The following is a 25,468-nucleotide window of genomic DNA, read 5'->3' on the forward strand; positions in this document are numbered from 1 at the left end:
CGCAAAAATCTTTCATAATGATCATCGACGAAAACGATTCGTTTGCTTTAAACTCTCGCAAGAGAGGAAAAGAGAAGAAAGAGAGAGAAAGGAAGAAAGGAAGAAAGAAGAAAGAAAGAAAGAAAGAAAGAAGGAAGGAAGGAAAGAGAAAGGAAAGGGAAAACACATTCTTTCGTGAAGATCGAGGAGAAAAGTATCGCTCGGTTAACAAAGGTAATTCGCAGAAGCATAAGAGAAATAAGAGAATAAAGAAGAAAGGCAAAAGACAATGTACTCGTCCCGTAAGGCACAGCAAAAACGAATAAAGATATCGCTCCGGAGGATGGTAGCTCCAACCCCTCTGTACCCTCTTCGTTCGGGCTACGGGATGCAAGAAGAAACAGTCGGCAAGAAAAAAAGAGAGAGAAAGAGAGAAAGACGGAGAGACAGTGAAGAAGAGAAAGAAAGGAAAGATGGAAGAAGGAAAAAAATATAGGCGATGCGCGTGGAAAAAGACACGATCGCCTTTCGCGGCACTCGGCTGGAAGTCATAACGGAGATAGACGGGCATCGGAGCGATCCTTCATGGAGTCTATACGAAGATTCCGAGTGTTGGTTTCCGAGCCGCGGTACGTACGGATACATAGAGACAGTCAACGTGCCGATGTTAAAGCCCGCATGTAGCATCGCTTCGGTGGTCGTAGCCTCGTAGCCACCGTTCGTACGGCCACCGTCGCCTTCAACCCCACGGGATCGGGTAATAGATTTATTGGACACCCGGTACATGGGATATAGATATGGATGTTATAGACGCTCCAGTCAGAGATACAACTTCGTCGCACCAACACCACCGACTTTGCCAGGCACCATCGGTTTACCAGCAGCGACCGTTGGTAGCATCAACACTAGAGACGCCTATCACCCCTCGCAAATACGAATGGCACATCTAACTTTATGAAACGTACACCCACTCGTTCCCTGACTCGTTCCAACCAAAAGGAGCTTCTTCTTCGGGGCCAGAGGCCATAGGACGGGGGAACGGGGAACGCAAGGGATGCCTCTCCTTCTTAGAAAGGCTTCTTTCCTTCTTCTTCTTCTTCTTCTTCTTCTTCTTCTTCTTCTTCTTCTTCCTTCGTATCCACTATCACCATTTCCACGTTTATCTTCAAACTCTCACGTTCATGAGTGAGAGAGAGAGAGAGAGAGAGAGAGTTTTTCTTCTTTTGGTATTCCTGCGTTTAAACTACGATTAAACTGATCTCTTTATAGATTTTGATTTTTTTCACCGATCGATCTTTATCCCTCGAGAGTAATCAATGAAAGGGGAAATTAAAAATGGAATATAAGAAATATTGTACCTAGAAAATATATATATATATATATATATTTTATTTACAGTATATCTTTTGACAGGAATACTTTAATATCACTGATAGTATCTTTACAGGGATAAGCTAGGAGAGAGAGAGAGAGAGAGAGAGAGAGAATGTTCGTCTGATATTTAGCGCTCGTACGACGTTTAGTTTCGGAAATTAGAAACGTTATCTCTCATTTCTCATCTCTCCGCTATTGCACGCCTCGTAACCATCAGTCCGGGCGCAAACGAAGCTTTTACGAGCGTACGTAGCTGTTCCTCGAGCCGTTCTTCGAGCTTATAATGGCGTTAGAGTACAATCAGCCAACGAAATCTTCATTTCGTGCTGTAGCTCACGTTCTCGATCTGAAAGTTCTTCGTAGTTCATTGGACCTCGTGCTTTAGCGCTAACGCTTTCGCCCTTTTCCTATTTTCTCTCCTTTTTTATTCCCTTTTTCTCTCCTTTCCCTTTTTTTTTCTATCCCCCTCGAAATCGAAAAAACACTTTCGCGTTGACCCAGATATCGTTTGTACTATCTTTATTTTCTAAAGGAAAAACAAGAGTACATGGTACATAGCGTCCTCTTGTCGTAGAAATCTAGTCGTTAGAACGAGGAGTCGATTAAAGGAAGAAAAAGAAGAAGAAAAATAAGAAGAAGAAGACGGAAGAGATAGGAGATATCGATCGAAACTATACGAATATCGAAAATCTTTACGAGTAACGCATTGTTATTTATCGAAAAGACTACATAGAGATTTGTAAGGAACGAACGTTCAAACGAACGGTCTTCTCTGCTAGGTAAGTGCACGCTCTTTGCATGCGTGTGGATCCGCGACTAGGATGGAAAAGGGGTAGAGACGTTGGTGGAGGTGGTGGTGTGACGATGGTGGTAGTGGTAGCTCGTTGAAAGGGCTGGTTTTGATTAGCTCTGTAGACAATACCCACTCTCTGATACCGTTGTGATTCTCTCTCTCTCTCTCTCTCTCTCTCTCTCTCTCTTTCTCTCTCACTCACTCGGTGTGTCCCGTCGACCACCTCCTCCACCTCCACCTCCCCCTCTTCCTCTTGGTCTTCCTCCCTTCTCGGCTTCGCCTTCGCCGCAGCGAATGCACCAGCACCAGCACCAGCTCCAGCTCCAACAGCAGCAGCAGCAGCAGCACTGGCAGCAGCAGTAGCAGCAGCAGCCACTTTGTACGCCGACTGTTTTGTGTCTGACGAACAATAGGCCTGCACCACTGACAGTGCACCACTACCATCATCGCTAGCACTAGCACTAGCACTACCACTAACGTTGCTACTACTACCACCATCGTCATTCTCTCTCTCTCTCTCTCTCTCTCTCTCTCTCTCTCTCTCTCTCTCTCTGTAGATATCAACAGAGAAACGCGACGATCCTTCCCACCACATCGCAGAATCGCGCATTGCTATCATCGTCATCGACTCGTACAAGCACGTCCGTTAACTAGAACGGTGGTTCCTCAGCGATATGTACAGCTAACTGAGGAGAAGAGAGACCCTTCCTAGTAGCTCTCTCCTATCTACCGCATTAAATACCGTGTCTAGTAGACGATCGTGTCGCGATAACTTTTGCGGATACACCCACTCTCTCTCTCTCTCTCTCTCTCTCTCTCTCTATTTCTCTCACACACTCTATCAACGTCCCTTCCTCGATCCTTCGTTTCCTTCGACGGCACAAGGTGCTTTTCCCTAAAAGGGAAACGGTGATGTGTTCGTGCCCGTCCCCGACGTCGTCGTTCCTTCGGCGATCTAATTGCGTACAATGCCGGAGTATCGTTCATGTGTGCCATTGTCATGCTGTTGTCACTGCCAGACGGTAAGTCGTGCGGTAATATATATCGTATATATCTAAGCTATATATATATATACATATATATATATATATACCATATGTAGGTATATGTTTATACACCTAACACTATCAACACTATCCTTCGTTTCGCATCGTCGATGCCCTCCGATAAGAATACGCCATGGGGAAACGTTATAAAAGATATCGCTTTTGATTCGCTTCCATCGAGTCTGTTCAAGTCCAAGGCCATTTCCATTTGTTCGTAGAACGAAGCGATCTTTCCGTTAGACTCCGCTTGATTTTAGACAGTAGTTCTCGGAGCTTCGAACGGAGAGAAGGGGTGGCGACGTCGAGTATGAGGTTTCTTGGAAAATGGAACGAAGCGTTACCATAATTGATACGGCTCAGAAGCGTATACGCGATCGCACGAATGCCGTACGCACCCTGCACGGAAATTAATACGAACTTACTTACTTGACTAAATGCAAAGTTACAGCAAAGATTTCAGTCGCGAGGACGTTCGCCAAGGTTCCTATTGTTTCGGATTCCCAACTGTGGTGTACAACCATCACCGCTACTACCACTACCATCGCCACTACAACCACCACCACCACTACCACCATCATCTACGATGCTTTACCCTAAACCACCATGTCTCCCGTCTTTCTCGGATTTTAATTTTCTCTCCTATCTTCGCGATACGGGATACGGCTTGGATGAAAGGGAGCTTATCTGCTTGCGTCGCGTGCACTGCTAGTCTGGTATGCGCGCGTGTAACAGTAGGAACATGTAGCTACGAGAACGTTTGAAAAAGTTAAAACGAGATGGAAACAATTACGTTTCGCCGTTTCTTTTATTTCATTTATTTTCTTATTGTTGTTATTATTATTATTATCTTTTTTTTCTTTTCCTACGGAATCCACTTGTACTTTTTTCTTTCTTTCGCTTTACTGCAGTCGAAGAGAGAGAGAGAGAGAGAGAGAGAGAGAGAGAGAGAGAGAGAATGGGAGGGAGGGAGAATAAAAGGAGATATAAAACAATCACGACGAATTTTAAACGTGATGTATAATTGTTTGGTCGAGAAAAAAAGGGGGAGCAAAAATATAGAAAAGGAGTAAGGGATAAATAGAAATAGAAGGAGAGAGGAGGTTCTCTGTATAACGGCAGGAAAAAAAAAAAGAGGGATGGTTTGGTCGACACCCTTCCGCCGTTGCTCCCGATTGGAAATTACTCTCTTTTCATCCCTTTCACGTGCTGAAAGAATAAGTAGGAAAAGCACGAAGCAGGGTAGCTATTGCCGCTGTCTCTAGGTGTAGTAACGAACGCAAATGTATTTGCTTTTTTTTTTTTTTTCCTTTTCCTCTCCTCCTTCGCTCGACGTCGAGAGCATAGAGAGAGAGAGAGAGAGAGAGAGAGAGAGAGAGAGAATAAAAAAACGGATACACACACATAAGCGAGAGGCGATGCGATGATGATCGATTTGAATTTAATTAAAAAATATTTAACGAGCGTACGGATATACGTCTAGGCTTATCTCCACCCTCTCTCTTCCTCTCTCTCTCTCTCTCTCTCTTGTTCAACTCATGTAAATATTAGACGATACGCGAGCATCGGCCGCATTCCGCGGTTAATTTCCTTGACGTGTCGCGACTACCATCTCTTGCTTGTGTGTTAATAGTAGTAGTACTAGTACGCCGAAAATAAAAAGAAGATAAAAAAGCTTTGGTCAACGAGAGAGAGAGAGAGAGAGAGAGAGAGAGAGAAAGGGAGAATGGAGCATAGCCGGCCAACAGCCTGCCTGCGGATAATCGTGCAAGAGTAAAATTAAAAATTGCATTATCGTGCCGGCCACGTAATGAAGGCTCCCGTAATGCGGCCGAAAGGCACGCTAAATAAACTGGCACGCGCAAATCGCCCTACGGTTTTTCCGCGAGCTTTCGTCCGCACACATACGCACACGTGTGCGCTCGCGTTCGTATCTATTTCTCAGAGAGAAAAAGAACGGACACGTGTACCTCTATCGCTCGTTTTTCATGTTTTTATACTGAACGTACTTTTACAAGATATGTGTCATCATTTGTTCATATTTTTCTTTTTTTTTTTTTTTTCTTTTCTCTTTTTTTCTTTTTTTTTTGTACTTCGTTCGATTTTTGCCGAGAAAAAGAAAAAGGAAAGAAGGAAAGTGGGAACGATTAATTGTATGTTATTAATTAATTTTAAACAGAAAGGAAATGGGTACGTTTGAAATGACTCGCCTCGTAAATATGAACCATATTTCGTTTCTTTCGATCGATAAATAACTTAAACAACAACAACAACAACAACAACAACAACAATAATAATAATAATAATAATAATAATAATAATAATAATAATAATAATAATAATAATAATAATAATAATAATAATGTATCATATAAGCTATCGACGTCTTGGTGAACGCGTTTACAACGAGTTAAATGAGCGAAGCGCGTGCACTAGAGAGAGAAAAAGAAAGAGAGAGAGAAAGAGAGAGAGAGAGAGAGACAATCTGTACGTGTGTATATATGAAGGAAAAGGGAGGGTGGAGGAGTACAGGGTGAAACGGGACGTCGAGCGTATTGGATTTGTTCATACGGGCGTTCTCTGCGGCGGTGAGAGAAAATCCGACTTCGCGTGGAATTTTTTAATTAGCAAAGAACTTGGGAAAAAAAGAGAGTGAGAGAGTGAGATAGATAGAGAGAGAGAGAGAGAGAGAGAGAGAGAGAGAGAGAGAGAGAGAGAGAATTCGATGCGACACGATGGCCCGTTACGCTCAACGAATAAAGTTGTCGACGTTCGAAGGTGCTTTCCACATGGACGAATGCGGGCGGGCCGATCGAACGACACGAAAACGTGCTTGTTTGCTTGCTTGCTTGCTTGCTTCGAAGCTAGCTAGCTAGCTAGCTAGCTAGCTAGCTATCTTCCTCTCGAAACGATGCTTGCTTCCTATCATTGAGAGATTGGCAATGAGTGTCATCGTTAGAAAAAACTTTTACTATCAAATTCTTCAAGCAATAATATAGGACGTATCAACAAATTTTTAATTAGACAATAACACTTAGCCGAGTAGGGGGTACATACTTCGCCGGTTGAAAAAAAGAACTAAAAATAAAAAAAAAAGTAAAAAAAAAAAGGAAGAAGAATAAAATAATGAGATCGTAATTACGAAACTAACTTCGGTCATATAATTCTTTCTTTCTTTTTCTTTCTCTATCTTTTTTCTTTTTTCTTTTTTTGTTGTTGTTGTTATTCAGTCGATCCACGTTTTTACGTTTTACCAATAAAATACGAAAGGAGTGGAATAGATTTTTACGAAAAATTAAAAAGTATCGAGAAGTTCCAGAAGAGAGGAATAATAAGAACAAGTAAATAAACGTTAATTTGTTAATTTGAGATAATAGAATAGACGTTTAGTCGTGGAACGGGTTCTATGGATCGTAACGTTCACGAGTACGTATGTAAAAAGCATAAACATAGGAATAATCAGAGACAGAGGGACGATCTCACCCCAACATCTTTATCTCACCGAAGCACCCTGTGCACGATGTATACGTCGTTGTCCATGCTCCCGGGGTGAACAAGGGTGGCGCCACACGTAATGGGCTTACGACAGTGTTAAAAACCCCTCTTATCCGAGCATAATGTCGTCCGAGATCCCGATAAAACTTCCGCACCCCCGGTTAAATGACTACGACTTTAAACTCGGAATTTGTTCCGCTCGTCTATTCTTTCTTTTACTTTCCTCCCTCGCCCTCTCACTCTCTCTCTCTCTCTCTCTCTCTCTATATATATATATATAATCTTTGTATCTATCTCTTTTTCTCCCTCTTCTAACTCTTTATCCAGAACTCTGTTAAACCACGACTCGACGAAACGACGAGTTGTTTCGCGGTTTCCTCCGATCGGATTTAAACGTAAAAAAGAAACGTTTCCATTACTGCGATATAATTCCTGAACGAACTCTAAGAGATTTCTATCTTACAAATTTGGAGAACCCACGCGCTTGAATGGACATAGGTACGTGGATCTATCCTAAATTAACGTCGATCCAAGAATTTAACGATAATGAGAATTATTGATGATTGATAGGGATGAGAGTTCTTTGACGTTCGATTGAGGATCGAAGAAGATAAGGACCGAGAGAAATAGATAGATGGATAGATAAATACACAGGTGGAAAGAATGGAAAGAATAAAAGACACGAATAAGTAATAAGAAGAAACGTACGAGGAGAAAGAGAAAAGAATAGCTACTACCATGCCGGCAGTGTCTGCATACCGGCCGATATAACGTAGGAAAGTTCTGGCGTCGCGAATCATTCACGCCTTGGACGAGGGGCGCGCATAAGCTAAACCAAGGTCCATACTTGGACGCATGCTTCCATACGAATACGAAGTCCATAATGCGTGCTCCGTGGCAGAGCTACAGAAGGATGGTTAGCTGAGCTATCTACCTATCTAGCAAGCGAACGAACGAGCGAGCGAGCGAGCGAGCGAGCGAGCGAGCAAGCAAGCGAGTGCTTTCTGCGTATATACGTACGTACGTACGTACGCGTTTGTGGTAAGCTGTGTGTTCGCGCGAGCGAGTATGCGTATACGTGTGCGTGTGCGTGTGCGTGTGCAAGAGGGGGTTCGTCTTCACCCCTTCTACGGCCGTGGCAACGCTGCGATGGTCCATGGGCGCAGCGATCAATGCCACCGTCGGCTCTCTATGATTCATCCCCACCAGAAAAGACCGTCGTCATGACGACAGCATCCCTCTAGCATCCCCACCAACTCGACCGACTCATACATGGTGGGGACTATCGAAAAGCCACGAAGGGGTAGTCCTCTCTCTCTCTCTCTCTCTCTCTCTATATATATATATATATATATATACATATATATATATATATATACGTATGTATGTATATACGTATATATATACATCTATCTCTTTCTCTTTCCCTCTGTCCAAGCGGCGTCGCCGCAGCAAGGAATTCCTAGGTAGGCGATGCGCTACACAAGAGGAGCAAGGGGCAGCAGGTTGGCAAGTTTGGTGGATCGAGGAAGGGGTTGAGGGACGCGAGAATGGTAAGGGATTTTCACCCTCTCGTGCGATTCTACGCGTGATCCGTCAAGGGTCAGGTGGGTCACTCCAGGTGACTCGGACACTGGCCAGGACCTTCCGTTCTATCTATCCTCCACCTTTTCCTCTCGTTGTTCGACGACAACCCCGTTTACTCCCCCTCATCCATCTATCGTAAATCTTCTTCCTCTTAACGAATAGTTGGTACTATTGGTACTCCACGGTGATTTGCGAATTCCGATTTCTTTAACGTCCATTAAAACAAAGTATACTTTGTTGGTCTCCAACGGGACTGGGTATATCGATGTTTCTAATTCGTCCTTAGGTAGAGAAGAACATCGACGTTGGATCGCATAAATCTAAATAACGCGTCAACGTGTATATGACAGATAGTACATCTTTACTTTTTCTCATAAGTTTCAGTTAGGAAAGTCGGTAAGATTGATCTTTGCCGTACCGACGCGAAGGTCGGACTTTGCCAGAGATAGAAGAAGAAGAAGAAGAAGAGGAGGAGGATGAGGAGGAGGAGGTGGAGGAGGAGGAAGAAGAGGATGGTAGTAGAGGATGGAGACGTAGAAGGGTGGCCAAAAGGGGGAGTGGCGAGGAGATGGATCAGGGAGGATAGGAGAAAACTCGATCCCGCTGTAAATCGAATTACGCGGCCTGTTGAAGATAATGATATTTATGCGTGTCAAGTGTACGATGTGTGGTCTACCGGGTAGGTACATGTTAAAGCTATACATATCTAAATACATACGTACGTATATACGTCCATATATACGTACATACGTACATGCGTGTCCATTGAAAAGGCACGAAAAGGAGAGGAAACGGCGGGAACTTGGAATATAGATATACGCGTATATGGATATCTATAGGCAAAACGTCCCGTAGCTTTTTCGTCGTAAACCGTCGATGACAAACTTATACTTATCTATCGTCGTCCATTCGTTTGATTTCGGCGCGAATCTTGCACTCCTCTAATTTATCATTTTTTTTATTCCGATTAGGATGGAAAATGATAAGCGAATAGGATGGAGAATGATAAGATCGTCGAACGAATTTGTTTGCGGAATTTGTTAAGGATCGTCCATCGTTTTCTCCTTCTTCGGTAGTCGACGAGAGAGGAATTAAAAGGAAATAAAAATAATAAAAATAAAATAAAACGGAGAAGACGTAAGTAAGTACTACATGTGAAAGCGAGAGAGAGAGAGAGAGAGAGAGAGAGAGAGAGAGAGAGAGAGAGAGAAAGTTGATACACGAAGCGAGAAACGCGGGCAGGAAAAAGCTTAGGGGCTGCTGAGCCACGGGGTCTCGAGCACGAAGTTTTCACATTGTCATTTGGGAAAAGCGAAACGAGCGAATGAGAGAGAAAGAGAGAGAGAGAGAGAGAGAGAGAGAGAAGAGAGGAGAGAGAGAAGGAGAGAAAGAGAGAGAGAGAGAACCCGAGGTGGTCCACTAGGATCCATCCCCACATAGCAGCGTCTAGCGTGCAGGGGTAACGTTGATGGTGGGGATACTCAGGGGAAGATTAGAGGGGTGGGGGAGCTATATAAGGCCGGTGCGAGGGGGGGAGAGCTCAGTTCGTTCAAGAGAGGCGTATCGGTCACGTCGAGTTTCAAAGATCGTTCACGAAATTTTCACACCGGATCGTAACGGAACTGTCTCTCTCTCTCTCTCTCTCTCTCTTTCTATCTATATATATATATATATCTGATTCTCTCTCTCTCTCTCTCTCTTTCTCTCTTTTTCTTTCATCTTTTTAAACGTAACTTTCAACATTTTCCGTCGTTTCTCATACTATTGAATTTTGATACGTCCGAACGTCGCGACAATATTCAACGTTCGTCGTCATCTTCGTCGTCGTCGTCGTCGTCGTCGTCATCTTCGTCGTCATCTTTGTGAGAAGAACGCGAGGATGTTCAGAAGGTGTTCTCTCTCTCTCTCTCTCTATCTCTCGGCAGATATTTCTTCATGATGCAGGAAAACGTCCGTAATAAATGTAAGTAGATACTATGTACATATCTATATCATTGAATGCGATTATGTTATATACCATTCAACGTCGGGCCATTTTGCATTTGGTTTTGTACAGATAAGATCGTTCCTTCTCTCTCTCTCTCTCTCTCTCTCTCTATCTTTTTATCTATCTATCTATCTATCTATCTTTTTCTCTCTTTGTCTCTTTCGTTCTTCTTGTATCTCTCTCTTTCTCTCTCGTTCTATCTATCTCTCTCTTTCTCTCGCGCTCTATTCTCTCTATCTCACTCTCTCTCTCTCTCTCTCTCTCTCTCTTTCTCTCTCGCTCTCGCACACGAGTATCGGTCGTACGGGATCGATCGGTTCGCGATGAAAAGGGATTACCTCGTTCGTAACGTTCGATGCGTGTGTCGAAAGCTACTTCTATTTTTTTTTCTTTTTTTTTTTTTTTATTTTATTTCATTTTTTTCGTTTCTCTCTTTCCTTCTCTCTCTCTCTCTCTCTCTCTCTCTCTCTCTCTCTTTCTCTCTCATATTTTTTTTTATATCTTTCTCGATGCCGGATTTCAAACCAGAGATACGTAAGCTGATTTTTCGTCTAGACCATCTCCACTGCGTTCTCGCGTTCTTGCTTTTACCGTCGCGATGAAAAAGAAAGAAAGATAAATAGATAATAAAAAAAAAAGTATATATATATATATATATAATTCGTAAAACATTCCTTTTCTTTTTCTCTTCCAATAATGAATTATTTTCTAAATTGGCGTAAAACAAAACGATAATTCCCATCTAATCGAGATAGATTGATTAATCGTTAAAATGAATTCGTTCCGCGTGCGTTTTATCGACTTAGAGTAGTATCGAGGAGATAAATGATAATGAAATTATTCGAAGCGAGAGGTTAGGTACGAAATACCACAGGTTCACACGTGATTTCGATTATTCTCGATTATCGATTTCACTCTCGTCGAATCATGTCTATGTTTCTGTCTATGTATCTATATCTATTTCGTACGTTTCGTACGTCTAAAAGATAAATCGTCGTATTTAATTTTGATTCTTTTTCTATCCTCTCTCTCTCTCTCTCTCTCTCTCTATCTATCTATCTATCTATCTATCTATCTCTCGTAAAACGAATTATTTTTAATGGTCCTCTTCGTCTCCTTCTACCAAGTTCTCCATCTTCTCTCGAGATCTTACATAAAAAAGGATCTCTCGAGCGTATCGCGAAAAAGCTTGTTTACAAATTGGTATATTTTGAACGACACGACGACGACGACTACGACGACGAGGACGTGTCTCCTTCCATTAATAGTATCGAGGTCGCCTCAAAGCTACTTTTTTCTTTTACTTTTATATATCACCTTTTTATATTCTGCTCTTTTTTGTTTGCTTTCTTTCTTTCTTTCTTTCTTTCTTTCTTTTTCTTATCTTTCTTTTCTCTCTTTTTTATTATTATTTTCTTTCCCTCTTTAAAAATCCGTACGCAGAATTTCAAGCGACATATTTGTACGTGCAAATGTATGTACATATATAAGTACTTTCAAATCGTTCATCTTACTTCATATAAGATATAAGATATTGAAATGATCGATAAATTAATAATGCGATTTAGAGATTGTGCTCGATTGCAAAAAATAGCTTTATAATTAAGAAAATAATTTTTTATGCGCAAATATATATCTATATATATATATATATATATGTTTTTACATAAATATATATATATATATATATGCATATGACGTTGCTCGGAATAGTTTTTATACAAAAAGGAGCGGGGAGAGAAGAAGTTAGAAGCGATGGTGGTAACAGCAACACCATACACATAATATATTTAATATCATTTGCTCTTCGGTAGAAAAAATCGACTCATTCAGCGTGGATAAAAAGTTACTGGCCAATGGGAATACAGAGAGAAGAAAAAGAGAGAAAGCTATACGCCTAATTAAGTCATACATCCATGCATGTACCCGTCTCTTTTTACTGCTAGAACTTCTTTTTATCGCGTATATAGTACTCGACCAATGTCTATATATTATGTATATATATATTTCTCTCTCTCTCTTTCTCTCTCTTTCGATGAATAAACTCGAGTGAATACACGCGAGTACGACGAACAAACAAATTTTTAGATTCTACCGAAATTGTAACACAATGGACCCTTGCGCGATATTTCAAACGTGCTGCAAGCACGCAACACAGACACATGCACACATATACGCGTGTACTAATGCATACGTGTATACACGTATGCACTCACGAAAAAATACACACACACACATATATATATATGTACATACAGAGTGTAGCATTCTTTAGAACTGCCACGGCATTGCCACCCATCGTTCGTTTCTCTCGGTAAAAATGTTAGAAAAAGAAAGAGAGGAGAAAAAGAGAAGGGAAAAAGTAGCAGCAATGGTGGTCTGGTGGGTATTGGTGGTACCGGTGATGGTGTGGTAGAAATGGTGGTGGTGTGGTGATGCGGTGGTAGGAGTATTATGGGATTAAGAAGAGCGAGGGAGCGAGAGTCGATTCTTTGTATACTTTTCTTCGCTTCCGTGTCGCTTGCTGCTTTGTACTCTTGAGAAGTATAACGATCGACGCGAACTTCCTTCTCCGCGAAAGGTTAGAGATGTAAATATTTTATTGTATTATGTTTATTACATACATGTGTATGTATGTGTACGTCTGTATGTGTGTTTGTGTCTATGTGTAACATGCATATTTAAATATATACGTATGTACGTATTTATATGTAATAGCTACGTAACCTAAACCACAATTTCTTCTTCTTCTTTTTTTTTTCTCTTGGATATTGATTTTTGTCGATTTTTCGTCGATTTATACTACGTGTAAATACATACCCAGACACACACATATAGTTGAAAAATTTATTATTAGAGATGAATTTTATTTTTATTTATTTACGTTTTATCAATATGGCGCTGGCCAAACGAAAATTCTACAACGCGTTAGACCCTACGTACATCCTCGGATTTTGTGTGTGCACACGATGTTCTTTTTATCTAAATTTTTTTATCTAATCTCCGATTGATTTTTCGATAACACGACGTTAGTAATTTTTCGAATAAAGTGGAATATATTCCTACGAATTGGAATAGATAATAGATTTTCGAATAGATTCTTTAATAAGGAGACTTTAATAAGTTCGACGAAAAGTATGCATGTTACTCGGATACGAATTTGTTTACCGGTTTTTTTTTTTTTTTTTTTTCTTCTTTTTTATCGATAAAAATGGCCGACATTTTAAACGTTTTTACGCGATCATAATTTTATAATTCATGAAATTTCAACAATTTTGTAAGGTCGAATGCACGAATAAATTTTTTCCCCACCTCTTTTTTCAATGTTAACTAGTTATTTTCGAGAGGATTAGTATAACCAATGAAAACGCGTAATCTCAGGACAGTAACGAGACCACATTTGTCCTACTAATTTATCGACACGGTAAAAAGCTTTTTCACGCTTCGCGAAAATATCTCAATTTCTGCTAACGTTCTCTGTAACATATACGCATACATATACATACATACATACATATGTATATGTATATATATATATATATATATATATATATAATATGTGTTACGCACAAACTCACCAAGTGGATAATACGAATTAATAATGAGCCTGTCCCGTAAAAAGAAACGAAAAGAAGTCACAAAATGATGCCGAAATAAAACAAACAAATATGGATATAATATTTTACTATATATTATCAAATTTTCCCTAACACACATATATACATACGCACAAATTATATAGACATATGTACACTCCTATCCTACACACACACACACACACACACACATCTAGAGTAAATCGAGGTGCGAGCGGAAAAAAAATTCAATGAAATTTTCGGATTTACGTACTTTTTGTGATTTTTACCAAAAAAAGAAAAAAACTCTCTCACACCGAAAGAAGAACCATCGTTCCGATGGTATTTACTTTAATGAGGAAACGAAAAACTTCACTGATATAAGTTTACGTGTTCATCTGTGCTCAGTGCCCACGCACATGCACGAACGCATACACACACACACATATCAAAGCTCCCTTCAATCTTTCTCACTCTTTCTTTGCTAAGCCGCAATCAGAAATATTTCACCTCTCTCTCTCTTTCTCTCTCTCTCTCTCTCTCTTTCTCACACACACACACACACACACATTCTCTCTTTCTCACGTGCATACGCGTACGCGTATGCATATTTACACTGACACTTACACTCGCACACACACCGTTTCTATATAAAATTGTTTGCGCGCGATGAGAGCTCGCTACCGTTAATTAATACTAATGCGAGCGTGCCTCATTAACGGTTTCTTTCATTAAATATTCACACTACCCGACCAGCTTCTGTATGTCCTTGCTGTGCTGCATCGATTCAATCGCATTGTGAAAGGGACGCCAAATGAAAAACTTGTTTCATACCTTTTACTGCGTACTTCGCATTTCTTTTCTCTCTCTCTCTCTCTCTCTCTCTCTCTCTCTCTCCTTCTCTCTTTTTTGCTCTTTCTTTATCTCTAGGTCCCACGACAAGAAGACCTTGTGCTATCGTTTACAATGAAAATATGCCTAATCAAAATACGAAAATGGATTTCATTTTTTTCCCTCGTTATCATTGTCCATTACGTATCAATATAATAGGACGTACTTATTCTTTTTCTTTCCGTCGATATAAACAAAAAGAAAATATTAAAATAGCGCGTTGCTGAAAAATCAGTGTTGCACGTACGTACGGTTTTTCCTTTTTTTTTATTTTTATTTTTTTTTTTTATTTTATTGATTATTTCGGTTTTCTTTCTCTCTCTCTTTTTTTTTTTTTTTCAATTCCATTTACACGAAATGAAAAGATTATGACCGGTTCAGATCATAAATCTTTTGGGTTTTCTGATTTTATTTTTTTTTTATCAGTTATTTTTATTTACAACCGAGCTATTTTGATAATTAACGAAAACGTTTGTATTTATCGTCGTACGATCGATAAAGTTATATGCGAAGAAAAAGTTCGACCATCGTAAAGATCGTCCGAGAAAAGAGAAGAATAAAGAAGGATAGAAAAGAGGAGAGAAGAAGAAAGGAAGGAAGGAAGGAAGGAAGGAAGGAAGGAAAGAAGGAAAACGCAACCTAGAGCGCAGCATCCCTTCGTTGGTATCATTAATCTCGTCTTTGTCGGAAGGATTCTTCTCGCTGTAAGAGAATACTTTTCTCTTGGTATACTCTCTTTTTATCTCTTTCTTTCTCCGATGCTCTAAGAAAAATGTCCGATAAAGTTCGTCGATCGGTGGCTCCTCTTAACGTCTTACATAATTTTTCTTTTTTCTTTCTTTTTTTTTTTTTTTCTTTCTTCCCCAGAGGCGGGAAACAGCTTGCCGAATTTCGAATTGTTTGTCGAATTCCATAAACTCTGATTCGAGATTGTTCGATGCCGTAGGCGAGTAAACGATTCCAGTAGGAAACGTAGTTCTGTAGAGAGAGAGGGAGAGATAGATAGATAGATAGATAGATAGATAGATAGATAGATAGATAGATAGATAGATAGATAGATAGATAGAGATATGGAGAGATGGAATGGGAGGAGAAATCGATCGATTCCGGTCTCGAAAATGCCCAAACTCGAGTTTACGACGCGCGTTGGGCGTGAAAATGTGAAATTAGGTAGGAAACCGACCTAGAAATGCCGAATTCTACGAGTTGATTTATTGACTTAAAAAGTAACGCTTCGCGGTAGTGTTTATCTAAAGTCGGAACTAACAAACCGATAATTTCACCAAGATGTATCGGACAATATTTCGATATTTATTTGCGCGTATGTATATATATATATATATATAATATAATATGCGTGTGTATGTATACATGTGTGTGTATGTAAACAAATAATAATAATTTTTTATTGCCCCGTCCAACTTTAATTATCGAAAACTAGCCGTGCGAACAAACTCTGCTAATACTACGGAGAATTCGTTGTTCGACCGATGGAACCGTACAGAGAGATAGATAGAGATAGATAGAGATAGATAGATGAAAAGAGAGAGGGAGAGAGAGAGAGAGAGAGAGAGGAAAGCCGACGTCGACGATAATATCGTTGGCGTGACGCGCGTGTAGCCACCGATGTCGTTGGTAGCGCTGCACCCGGCTTCATCGTCATTCATACCTCAACGTGTATAATCCGTCTCTATGATTTAATCATAAGCGCGCATCGGGGTAAAGTCATGAAAATTCAGCCGATCCTGTCAAGATCAGAATTTTCTCTTTTTCTCTCATTCTCTCTTTCTCTTTCTCTTTCTCTCTGTTTCGCGCGCGCTTTCGTTTTTACATCATCTCCCGAACGAACCCCCTCGTTTTTTAACGTTTCTACACACCGCGATTACGCCGACGTCCAATTTGTTTATACGCATGTACGTATACGTATACGTACGTACGTTAGTTCGAACTGGAAAATATAATTAGAGTTGCGTTTGAAATTAACTCGAATATCATTGATACCGCAATGATATGGGAGGGGAGGGTTTATCAGTGGTTGTCATCAGAGAATTGGATAAAAAAGAATAGAATTAATAGATTTACAAATATGAAATAGTTTTATTCGTTGGATCGCGTAGAAAGAGGAAGAGGAATAAAGAGTGAACGAACGAACGAACGAACGAACGAACGAATGAATGAATGAAGACGAACGGGATGTATGAAATAGAAGAGTAAGTTTGAGAGCCGCTGTTACAGATGGAAGATCGTGAATACGGATGAGAGAAAACGTCGATCGATGGGGCGCGCGTCTCTCGTCTTCTCCGTCCTCCTCTCATCATCGATTTGTTTTATTCGCTGTCTCCGAAATATATCCCGAGCATCGAATGAGAGAGAGAAAGAGATAAAGATAGAGATAGAGAGAGAGAGAGAGAGAGAAAGAAAGGAGAAGCCACGCGATCCCGGGCCAGGAGTCGGCGGCGCCTACGTACAGAACGCTTCGCACAATAGCCAGGCGGCTGACAATGGCGTCGTTAGCGATGGCCTCGGGCAGCTCTCTGTCCTTCTGCCTTCGAGCCTCGGCCAACCTCGCCCTCTCTCCTAGTCTGCACCCTCTCTTTCTCTCTCTCTCTCTCTCTCTCTCTCCCCCTTTTACTCCTACTACCCTTCCTGCCTCTCTTGCCAGGACGAAATGCAAACGTCCGGGTCCAAAGCCGACGAAGGGAGCTTAGCGCCGGCGCTAACCGAACGCCTACCACTACCACCACCACCACCACCCTCATCTCTCTCTCTCTCTCTCTCTCTCTTTCCCTTCTATCTCTACCCTACCGACCGAGAGCAGCCTCCGAGGCAGCGATATCGTAATGATCTTTCCATGACGCGTTCAACGCGCCCCACGTTCGCGAGAGAAAAGCGCCACTGCTTTGCTCTCTTGGAAGAGGAGCATAGTCTGGAGAAAAAGAGAGAGAGAAAGAGAGAGAGAGAGAGAAAGAGAGAGAGAGGTGAACGATTTCAAACTTAAAAGCCATTACTCCATATCGTTCGCCCTCTCTCTCTCTCTCTCTCTCTCTGTCTCACTTTTTTCGCGCTATTTCTTCCTTCCTCCATCTCCTTCTCGCAAGCCCGGCATCTTTCGTGCTTTAAATGACAAACAATGGCGCCGGCCCTCGAGGCCACCAACCAACCAACCAACCAGCCTCCTCCTCCTCCTTCCACTCTCCTCCACCACCGCTACCTCCTCGATCCATTCTCTTATTCTCTCATTCTTTCAGTCGTAGCACCGTGCACCCATTAAATTCGGCGTTAATTTGGCCAAGATGGGCTGAACGGTCAGTGGGCCTTTGCTCGAGTTAATTAAGCGTTGCGGTAACCCAAGTTCCAGTCCGTTACAATGAGAAGAGAAAAAGAGAAAGAGAGAGACCGAGACTGCAGTAAGTACTTATACAGTTCGGTACTTCTACCGCAAAATAATATCTTTTAGCTACTTCAAACTTTGAATTCCTTTGAAAATCTCTCTCTATCTCTCTTTTTCTGCGTGTCCCCCACCGTCTATTCCCCTTTATCTATTTCACGATCGTTTTCATAGAATTTCACCCCCAACGGAATTCATTTATTGTTAAGATCTTTTACAAAGTCGTTATTCAGCTCAGGGACGAAAGGTTGGGTAAGGCGATGCATAGAGAGCATTCGTTAAAACGCTAACCGCTTTCAAAGTAAGCGCCGACGCGCGTTCTTATGGGATTACGAAATTGGATTACTCGCGAAACTCCGCTACGGAATATTTCGAATTCTTTCCGGAAGCGTCTTCTAACCGTCTCGTCCTTTGTCGTTCTACGAAATATTGTAACAACGTGTTCATCGTCTTAGTTCGTAGTGGTCTTAAAATTTACAAAAAAAAAAAAAAAAAAAAAAAAAAAACATTAATTTTCAAGATTAACTACGGTGATCTCTATCTAATGTTTTATTATACGTGTTACACACACACACACATAACAAAACGTTCTTTAGAAGTATGAATTTTTACGAAAAGACGGAGAGTCTGGGCGGAGGTGGGTGGGGGTGGATGGGGGTAGTTATTCGATTAGAATCAAAGTGTAGGGTAGAACGCATGCGAACGCCTCTCTTCGTGAAAATTTACTTCCATAAGGAAGAATCAAGAAAATCCAAAAGGAAGAAGGTGAGTTGTGGTGCGAGGTGGGGTGGAGTGGGTGGAGTGGGGTTGAGGGTGGGAAAAAGAGCAAGAGAGAGAGAGGGAGGAAGAAGGGAAGAGAGAGGAAGGGCGAAGGAGTCGAGAGCGGATCGCGGAGTAACAGGATTTTCGGATTAGGGTAACACGGTCCTGGTAATTGTTCCCTTGTCTCTATTCAATCCGGAGAAGAGGTTCTAAAAAGGTTTTCGAGGGAAAAAAGAAGGGAAAAAAAAGTAAAAAAAAAGAAAAAAGAAAAAGAAAAAGGAAAAGGAAAAAGACAAAAAGAAGGAAAAAAGGATGCTTTTCGTCGAATAAAACGGAGAAAAGGGTGGACGGGGGATAGTCACTTCTACGGCACTCTTGTCCTCTTTGAACTTTACGCCCAATTAACTCTCCGCCGCGACGTCGGTTAATTCTCTTGTTTGCGTTTCCGCCTTCTTTCCGTTCCCCGCCAACCCCGTCCGCTACCACCCCCAAGACGTCGACGACGACTTACCCTCTCAAGAAAAGTCGTTCTCTCAAACGCCTTTCGATCCATGACATTCGAGAATATAACCAAATCAATCCGGTTACTACTTTTCTTACTCTTCGAATTGAACTTTCAAAGTTCATTAATCCTCGTTTAACCGAACTTCAACTGCTGTTCTTTTCCTCGATCGGTGATCCTTTTGGACGAATATTTTCTTTTCTTTTTTCTTTTTTTTTTTTCGAGCGCTTTTGCGACCTAAGATCGTCGTAAAAATTATATTCCTGCTTTTCTATCGTTTCTTTTTTTTTTTGTACTTTATCTTTCAGTGGCTCTAATTGTACCCGTTTTGAATCGAACGTAATCGATACTCGATCGAATGATACTCTCTTGCATTTTTCTCTCTCTCTCTCTCTCTTTCTCTCTCTCTCTCTCTTGTAGACGTCTTCGGAAAAAGCGTGAGGGGGATGGTACGAGAAAGAGAGAAAGAGGAAGAAAGATGGAACGGTACTTCGAAATCGAACAAAGAAACCTCGAGGGCTCTCCGAGAGTACAGGGTGGAAAAGTGGCTGTTTTACGAACACAACAGAGTACTGGGAGTCTCGTCGTTGCATGGCATAGGTACAATGTGAAGACTCAAGAAGTGAGAAAGAAGGAGGTGGTGAAAGAGGAAGAGGAAGAGGAAGAAGAAGAAGAAGAAGAAGAAGAAGAAGAAGTAATAGTAGTAGTAGTTGAAGGAGGATGGAAAGGGAAGAAAGTCACGGTAGTATGTAGTACATCGGCCGAGATAGCTAACACCTCTGAGAGGAAAAGGTGAAAACCCTGACAGAGAGAGAGAGGGAGAGAGAGAGAGATCTCAAGGTGTTTCAAATCGACCCAGAGTTCGTCTTAACGTTAGACCACTCGAGATATCAGCTATTAGAATGAACTTTGTCGTTGATTAATAAGTTTTATTCGTCAAAAAAAATAAATAAATAAATAATAAATCGTTTTTTAATACGAGACACAATGTGAATAATTATCGAAGTAAGAATATCTAATAAAGTATTAATCTAAGGAATATTAATCTAATAAAATCGAAACTTTTCTAAACTTTTAATCTGAATCGAAATAAAAATTAAAAGCGTTCGATATATTAACGAGATATTTTTCGCATTCTGAAACAGGGATATCTTTAAAAAAAAAAAGACCAAAATGTGAAAATCTTGACAAATAGAGAAAAAAGAGAGAAAGAGAGATCGTAAGCCCAGATATTAACGTCAGACCAGATATTAGCTATTAAAATGAATTTTATCTTTGATTAATACGTTTCATTAATATATATATATATATATATATATATATATATATATATATAAAAAGAAGAAGAAGAAGAAGAAAGAAAAAAGAAATCCAATCAATCATTTCTAATTATCTATGATAATTATCGAAGTAAAAATATCCAGCGATCTCTATAGAAATCGAAATTATTCTGAACGAACATGGAGCATCGGCAAGCAGCAAGTATAGGACGTTCGTTCGAATCCTATCGGACTCGGTCGAATTCAAAATAAAAATCCAGCGTGTTCTCCTATCTACTAACGCATATTCCGCATTTCGCGTAGTCCGACGCGCGTTCGTTTGGCCGTTCGGCCAGACTCTTTTTCCCTCTTTTTCTTCTTTTTGCCTTTCCCGGAGGCCGGAGCTGTCGATCGATCTTTGTCACATCGTCTGCTCGTACCTAGGACATATATATATATATATATATCTATATATCTATATCTATATATAACTATATATCTATGTATGCATGCAGGTGTGTACGAATGTGGATGTACGCACGTTGCACGTTATGCGTACATAGACATAGACGAGGGCGCACACATGCGCGTAGATACGTACATATATAGACCGATGGAAAGAGAGAAAGAGAAAGAGAAAGAGAAAGAGAAAGAGTGAAGGGGGGAGGTGGAGGAGAAGGAGGTGAGCAAACAGAGATCCTAGACAATGCGGACGAAACGAAGGATTCATATTTCCTCGATGCATAACGGGTAAAAAATAAAAGACAAAAGAAAAAGAGAGAGAGAGAGAGAGAGAGAGAGAGAGAGATATGATAAAAGAAAAAAATGTAAAGGCATTGGAAAGAAAAAGAGCGTGGTTAAAATGAGAAAGAATTGAGGGGAAGGGGAAAGTGGTAGTAGAGTCTCTGCTCTCTATAAAGAGAGAGAGAGAGAGAGAATGAGAGGGAGAAAAGGTATAGTAAAGGGTGGCTTTCGATAGGGAGGGAAGTCGCTTTGGGCAGCGAAAACTTTCGAATGCGAGAAAAGGAAAGTAAGAAAGAAAAAAAGGAAGAGGCGGAAAGGGAAAGAGAAATAGGGAGTCGTCGATATCGAGAAACGAGAAAATGCGTGATGGTTAGAGACAGGAACGATGACAGAAATAGAGAGAGAGAGAGAGAGAGAGGAAGAGGTGAAAAGCTTGCAAATATTTTGTCAGCCCTCGGAAAATCGAGATCGACTTTCTTTACTTCCTCCTTTCACATCGACATCCTGCAGTAAGGAACCAACCCTCTTTTCTCTCTCTCTCTCTCTCTTACTCTTCAAGCACTCCTTTCCTTTCGATGCAGAGGCGTCCTTTTCACGATGCTTTCGTACTTTGACGTGCGTAAAAAATGAAGATGAAACCACGCAAGGTAATCGTAGCGGTTCTCTTACCCTTCACCCCCTTCTTCAATCGTCTCTCTCTCTCTCTCTCTCTCTCTCTATCTCTCTATCTCTCTCTTTCTTTCTCTTTCTATGTCTTCTTTCAACGAAGCTTCTTTATATCTATTCTCTTTCTTTCTTTCTTTCTTTTTTTCTGCTTTTTCTTTGCATTTTATCAGCCCATGAATCTGTTCGAAGGATTATTTACCTAACGTTTTTGCGTATCGCTAATGTTCTCCCTTCAACGAGCACGTATCGCCACGTTTCCTTTTTCCGGTTTCCTTCTTCTTCCTCTTTTTCCCTTGGATTATGGTACTAAAAAGATAAGCACGTTTCGTAAATGGTGTTTCGCCGGAAAAAGAGATCCCGGTTACATGTAGTACCATTTTGCGGTCAACGAAGTATTCGATTTACAAAGGCTTACGCGCGCGCACAAACGATGGTTCTTTTTTTTTCTTTCTTTTTTTTTTTTTTTTTTTTTTTTCAAACTATCGCGTATCGCCAAAATTTCTTTACTTCAAATATTCCAATTTAAGTGGGAAATAAAAAAGTTATCTCTTGGCAAGAGTGCATATAGTATTCTATCATAAATAGTAATAGAGTACGGTAAATAGAGTCGAGGTATTTATCCCGACGAACGAATACTCTCCCTCCCTTCCACTCTCTCCCACACCCTCTCTCTCTCTCTCTCTCTCTCTCCTTTTTCTCTCGCTCACACTTATGGGGGCTAGGTTTTTCAGAAAACTCATTCGAAGCACCGTTTTCTCCTTCCAGAGAACGTTTAAAAATGTTGAAATTTCCGACGGAGTGAGCATTTCGGCTGGCTATCTCCTAGTGTTTACTCATATCCATTCGGTATAACGGTTATCATCCCTTGCAGGATGAGTGAGAGAGAGAGAGAGAGAGAGAGAGAAAAGTCTGAGCGATATTAGAGGTACGTGAACGCCTCTTCATCTCTCTCTCTCTCTCTCTCTCTCTCTCTCTGTCTTTCTGTATATCTCTATCTCTATCTCCGTCTCTATCTCCGTCTCTATCTCTTCTAACGGTGTCTCAGATACTAAGGTAAGCCCTTAAGAAAGCACATAGGAGACCCTACTTCATACATCATCGAGAATGACGGAAGGTGCGACGTGACGCGACGCGACGCGATATGTCACGGCACGAATGGTGAACGCATTCGAGTCATCGTTCATCGTTCGCATAATGCCTAGCGAGCATTATACACGAAGCAACACGTAATATATCCTACATATGTACGTGCATACATATATGTATGCATGCATGCATGCATCCATACGTAGTGGTATGCGCCGCATTGTCGTTGATCGTCCGACAAAACGTGTTTATATACCGATATGGTACGTTGGTATGTACATATGTAGATACGTATGTATGTATGTATGTATGTATGTATGTATGTATGTATGTATGATTTTTCTTCTAATTCGTTTTCATATATCTAAATTCATAGATTGTTTTTAATAATGAGAAAAAAGTAAATATTTATGTAAGTACAGTATATATCTCTATGTAGGTATTTGTTATAATATCGGCTAAGAATTTTTCATACTCGTTTCGTTGTTAATAGATGATGGAGAGAGAAAGAGAGAGAGAGAAAGAGAGAAAGAACTACTCCCAATGAATATAGTAATTCCGAACGAGGTTGCTATGAAGCCAAACGAGAATTCCCTCTTTTCTCTCTCTCTCTCTCTCTCTCTCTCTCTCTTTCTCTCTCATCAGCTATTTTTAATTAAGGAGTATCAAGAGCACAACGAGCGACATACCAGAGATAACGAGATGATCAGCCATTTCTAAATATGTCTCGACCGCATTACGTTTCCTCGACACACTTTTCTTTATTTCTCTCTTGCTATTGCTCGTAAGAGGAATGTTTGAGAAGGAAAGTCGATACAATCGATTCGAGGCTTGAAAAACGAAAGGCTGTCCTTTTCGTGGTCGTACGAGCGAGCCGTCTCATTGAGAAGGAAGTTTCCGCTTCCGCGACACGGAATTTCGTGCGCGAAAGGATAGAAGGAGAGAGAATGAGAGAGAGAGAGAGAGAGAGAGAGAGAGAGAGAGAGAGAGAGAGAGAAACTGCGAGCAATGGACGGGGCACGTGCGTCTAATTAAAGTGTGCGCCTCGAGTTAATTAGTGCCAACTCGATGGTGCGTAATTAGCGATTATTGCCGACAAAATCTCGCGGAAAAGAGGATCTTTTCTGTCGCCCTCCTTCTCGCTTTATCTTTCTCTTTCTCTCTCCATTTTTTCTTTCTCTCTCTCTCTCTCTCTCTCTCTCTCTCTCTCTCTCTCTCTCTCTCTCTTCGTAGTTCTCGTTCTATCTTGAACGAACGTGCAAAAGGCGATACTGTATTTGGCGCAACGGGTTTCTAAATTTTAATTAATTTCGAGAGAACTCCAAGTGTAACTTTACGTACCTCGTAGGCAAGAAAATTCAACGTGTACGTTTCTCTCTGTGTGATTGACGTACCGAAAGAGTAAGTGAGCGAGTGAATGAATGAGTGGTGCGAGCGAGCGAGAGAGAGAGAGAGAGAGACGGAAAATTTATCTTTCCTTATTCGACTCGTTAAAAATTCGTCCAAGTATTCGTACAAGTATTTCGACATTAATTTCTTTTTTCTTTTTCTTTTTTCCTTCTCTACCACCCCCTCCAACCCCTTCTTTCTCCTTTCCCTTCTTTTCTCTTTTTTCCTTTTTCCTGCCCTTTTGCATACGATTAATTTTTTGCCTTCTTCCTCCCTCCCTCTCTCTCTCTCTCTTTTTTTAGCCCTTCGCCTCTTTCTTTTTTTTTTCTCCTTCTTCTTTTTCTTTTTTAATAGACGCAACCTAGATAAATAAAATATTTCTCACCGTCGTCGTAGTAACGCGCAAAACGATCGAGCGCGTAATATCAATCGGCTCGGTTCTCTCACGAATTCCCCGAGTTGATGCGGGAATCGCGCAAAAAGTATGTAATTAATTTGAACGTCGTCTGGGCAAATTCCAATCAAAGCGTGCAAATATTAGAAAGCATATCGCGCGCGCGTACGTTCGCGCGCACTTCGATGCGCTTATATTCCTCTCTCTCTCTCTCTCTCTCTCTCTCTCTCTCTCTCTCTCTCTTCTCTCGCAACCCCGTTACCAATTATCCTTCCTACGCTCGACGATACGACGATCGTACGCGATGATAACGAAAATTTCATTCGCATTATTATCGCGTTAAGCGTGAAAAATCCTTCGCTTTCTCTCCACTACCTCCACCCTTACTCTTCTTGCGGACGCTCCATATAGTCGCATAATTTTTTTATTTTTTTTTTTTTCTTTTTCATTTGAAAATAATTAATTTTTCTTTTAACTCAGCGAACTGGTAATTGATTTTATTTAGTCTTTATTTTTATTTTTATTTTTTCTTAATTTTTTCATTTTTCTTTCTT

The 25,468-nt window shown here is 40.8% G+C and overlaps 1 long non-coding RNA gene across 1 annotated transcript in view; it reads left to right on the forward strand.

The window, feature by feature from the left end:
* The first annotated feature begins 9,956 nt into the window (after positions 1-9,956).
* Positions 9,957-25,468, forward strand: part of LOC122627369 — a 69,980-nt gene continuing 54,468 nt past the window's right edge. The window contains exon 1 of the long non-coding RNA XR_006326843.1: positions 9,957-10,234. This is a non-coding gene — a long non-coding RNA (uncharacterized LOC122627369). The remainder of the gene's footprint in view (positions 10,235-25,468) is intronic.

This window comes from Vespula pensylvanica, chromosome 2 (genome assembly GCF_014466175.1).
Source record: "Vespula pensylvanica isolate Volc-1 chromosome 2, ASM1446617v1, whole genome shotgun sequence".
Taxonomy (NCBI): Eukaryota; Metazoa; Arthropoda; class Insecta; order Hymenoptera; family Vespidae; genus Vespula; species Vespula pensylvanica.